Here is a 4070-nt window from a genome sequence, read left to right on the forward strand (position 1 = left end):
CCTCTGGTACCCGCACGATACCCACGTGTCACACTCACCGGGTGGCTTTCCCGAATGCTCGACGGGGCCGTCCTCACCGGAGCCTCCACGACGACGCTGCCCCGGGATGATGACGCGGGCGGGTCCCGCGCGCCTCCACACCTGCACACACAAATACACCCCCGGTTTCGCCCGGGGGAGTCAGTACAATTGTCATTATTGACCGGACTAGTTGCCCGGTCAGTCAACGAATAAAATCTATTTTCTAGTAATAAATTATCTAAATTGAGGCCCCCTTCCTCCTCCCTGGGGAGCCTCGGTGACCTTCGAGTGGAGGGACCGGTTCCCTCCACCCGCGGGGACGGCTGCCTTGGGGCCTCCTCTTCCCCCGACGAATCCGTGGTGGAGGTAATGGTGCGGTCCACCCACCGCCTCCTCGCCGCTCCTGGTGTTGTTCCAGACCGTCCCCTCGCGGCGCTCGTATTGCTCCTGTTCCTGTTGCTGCTGCTGCTGCTACTGCTACTGCTGCTGCTGCTGCCGCTGCTCCCCAAGCAGCGGCGCCTCCGCCTTGTCCGGGCCGGTCCCTCCTTGGGGACGGCCGCCGGCGCTCTCTCATCGTCCGACGATGACGACGATGACTCATGGATGGTGGGGAGGGGCCTGGGCGAAGGTAGGGACCTCCTCTTCTCGGTCCCCTCCCCACGCGCCTCCACCCGAAGGGACACCCCGGTGGTCTGGGTGCCCCCTCTGACCCCCGGAGGGGACAGGCGTCCCCGAATGGGCCTCTTCGCGGACGACCCGGGCGGGAGGGACGTCGCCCGAGTCGTCCTGGCTGGCGGGGTGGAGGCGCGGCCCGTGGCTGGCGGCGTCCGCGCCGCGACGGTGACCGCCACAGGTGACACGACGGCCACCGTCATTATAGGCGAGCCACGGACCGATGTCGTCATCGTCGTGGTAGTAAGCGTGGCCGGAGCGCTGCAGGGCGTTGGTGGAGGGCCCTGCAGTGGTGGTGTCGCTGGGGGGGCGCTGGAGGTGGTGGACGCGCCCCCCATCCTCTTCGCTGCCGCCCGCGTTATCCTGGGCAACGCGGGCGGGAGAGACGTCGCTCTTGTACTCCTTGACACCACCGCCGCTCCAGCCACGGCGGACGGGCTGCCCCGGGTGACCTCCGCGAAGGTGGTTGTGGGGGTCACCCTCCTTGCCGGTAGAATGCGTCGGGGCGGGTCGGGTTGGGGAGGCTCGGTCGACGCCCGCCTCTTCCTCCCAGCTGCTGCGGGCGCCGCCGGGCTCTTCTTCCCCCTTGCGGGGGCAGGGGGCGTGGTGGTAGAGCCCCCTGAAATCCTCCCCTTGGGCCCCGACCCGCTGCTGGTCCTGGTGGAGTTGGGGCTCGCCTCGTCCGCGGAGGAGCGCCGGCTTCGTTGTAAGAACGCCGCGAGGGTGACGGAGCTTCTCGTCGCGGCGCTGCTCCCCACCACCGTCGTTGTCGTGGTCGTTATTGCTGTGGTGGTGGAGTTCCTTGTAGTCCTTGTTATCCCGGCGGTGGGTGGACGAGTTCCTCGCCGGGGTTGCGTGGTGGTAATGCTCCTCGTTGACTTAGTGGAGGAGGCCCCTCTCGATGTCGTCTTGGCTGCAGTGGAGGCAGCCGTCCCCGATACTCTAGAAACAGCAATTCGAGTGTTGGCTGTTATTGTTGGTGTTGTCGTTGTTGTTGTTGTTATTGTCTTTGTTGTTGTGGAGGCACAGGTCGTCGTGCCCCCACAGGTCACCGGGGACGCCCCCAGAGGGGGAAAAGAGGCCTCGTTCTCGGTGGAGAACACCTCCACCGCGTCAACGGGTCGCGACTCGGCAACGCTATCGCCGGGCGTTGCGCGGGCGGCACTCCCTGCAAGGGAGTTGTGTCTAACGGGAACACACGGACCCCCGGTGGACGGGTGTTTTGTTTGGTGGTGCGACTTCACACGCTTCAGTGCATACGCACTTTCGTCGGTGAAGCCGCACTCACCGCACACCCACCTTTTGATCGCACCGGGGTGATGGATCTTTAAATGTTTGAATAGATCCGTGTGTCTCAGATAGACACACGCTCCCTTTTTGCACACGGTTCTGCCAAGGTAGCAGAACGGGCAAGGAAATTCTGCCGGGAACGGGTAATGCAGCAACACCACGCGCTCACTATTACTATTTGTACTATCGTTTTTGCTGCTATTACCCGCCATCGTGAAGATAGTGTCGCAACGCAACACACGGCTCGTCTCAATAAAATTATGAGTTAAAATAATAAAACAATACGCTCACCGGAGCAAACACAGACGGTTAACGGTCGATCGAGACGAACACGTAAGACAAGGGACAATAATAAATAAGTATATACACTAGAGAAGACAAGGGACAACGCGAACGCGAACGCGATTAAATAAATATCTTAATACGGATTAACGACGAAACGGAATCTAATAGAATAAAATAAAATAAAATAAAATAATATAAAACAATTCCGCTGTGCCCGGTGGACACAGCCCCGCACGAACGAACCGTGCTTCGCGTACGTGACTAGTAACCGCAAACGGTTTAACTTTCCACGACACTCCACACGGCCTGGAAAACTCCGGACCGCGACGTATCGAGTTACACGGGGTGTAAAGGGCCTCCGTGTACCCCGATCTCTTAATTAAAACAAATAAACGGTGAATTTAATTAACTAATTGCTGCTATTTCGCAGCGACGACCCGTAAAATCGAGCAAAAAACTCGAATTACGGGCGTACGTGCAAAGTCTAACACCCAAAATACGGAGAGGTCGAATTCAAACCCAACGGCTATAAGTGTAAAGTTTACACTTATAACCGGGTATAAGGTCGAACAAACCGAATCTACTCGGATTCAAACTCCTCGGAGGTCGAAATGGTCGACCTAGGAGGAGGGACGTCACGTATGGACGTCTAACGTCTACCCGATGCGTTCAACACCACCGCATCGGGAGCACTTTAAACTAATCACGCGAGAAGGGACCTCCACCGAAATTCCAAGTGTTAGACTTACCAAGTCCAGAGTCCACCAGCAAGCCGAACGCACTGAACACTGCACCAAACACGAGCACAGCACGCGCGACGCGGATGATAACGCGACACTCCGGTGAGCGAGTCGGAAAAACACAAAGTAAAATGACACTTAAAGCTACTGACGGAGAAGATCAAGTGTGTGGGTTTAATGGTTAAAAGAATATATCTGATCTTTGGAAACTCTTATTGAGCCGGTCCCAGAGGCACTGCAATACTGGGTCGACTCGCGGCGGAGGTGGAGCAAGCCCCAGCGGTCCGCCTTTTTCCAAAAATCAGGTTAATATTCTGACTCCTAATGAGGAGTGTATCAGATATTAAGCTGATAAGAACAGATAAGACGTTTATTTGACAATAAATGTTCCCCTGAGGCCGAGGCCCCAGGGGTATACACTTGTTTTATACAATAGATTCGCATTGATTCCGCACGAATTCAATTATAAACCGTCTAACTACAATCATGCTGGGGGATAAATCCCCACAGCGTCCATCAATTTTACAACAACCTCACTATGAGGCGAACATAGTGTCGTTCATCCAGTTAATTTAAGACAATGACGTGGCATAGGGCACGTATTAGCAACTAGCTTTTCAATGGAATAATAATAGCGTAGAATAAAGAACAGTAAGAATAGAATAAAATTAAATGTGTCTTATACACATAACAAACATAGTAATATTATATCATATTATATTATATTATATTATATAAGCATAGTGCACAGCTCAATGGACTAGATGGATTTAGACGCCAGTGTGCGGACACACGCCTTACTGTAGTCACTCATGATGAGCCAAGAGGTACCAGCCGCCGCCGAGAGGTCCGGAGAATCACTAATTAGTGCTCAACTTAAGATAGAGTAAAATGAATTAAAATAGATAAATAAATAGATGAATAGATAGATACATAGATAATTAAAATAAATAGAATAGTAAATAAAATAATAAATAAACAGATAAAATAAGTTAAGATTAAAATAACATAAGATAGGGTTCAGTAAGCTAGGCGCGCGACGTATGAAAGAGAATAAAAGTA

At 53.7% G+C, this 4070-nt stretch overlaps 1 pseudogene; it reads right to left on the reverse strand.

Moving 5' to 3' along the window:
- Positions 1–3218: 3218 nt before the first annotated feature.
- LOC143429492 (U2 spliceosomal RNA) lies at positions 3219–3396 on the reverse strand (annotated as a pseudogene).
- Between the last annotated feature and the right edge of the window lie 674 nt (positions 3397–4070).

The sequence above is a fragment of the Xylocopa sonorina genome, chromosome 11 (genome assembly GCF_050948175.1).
Source record: "Xylocopa sonorina isolate GNS202 chromosome 11, iyXylSono1_principal, whole genome shotgun sequence".
Taxonomy (NCBI): Eukaryota; Metazoa; Arthropoda; class Insecta; order Hymenoptera; family Apidae; genus Xylocopa; species Xylocopa sonorina.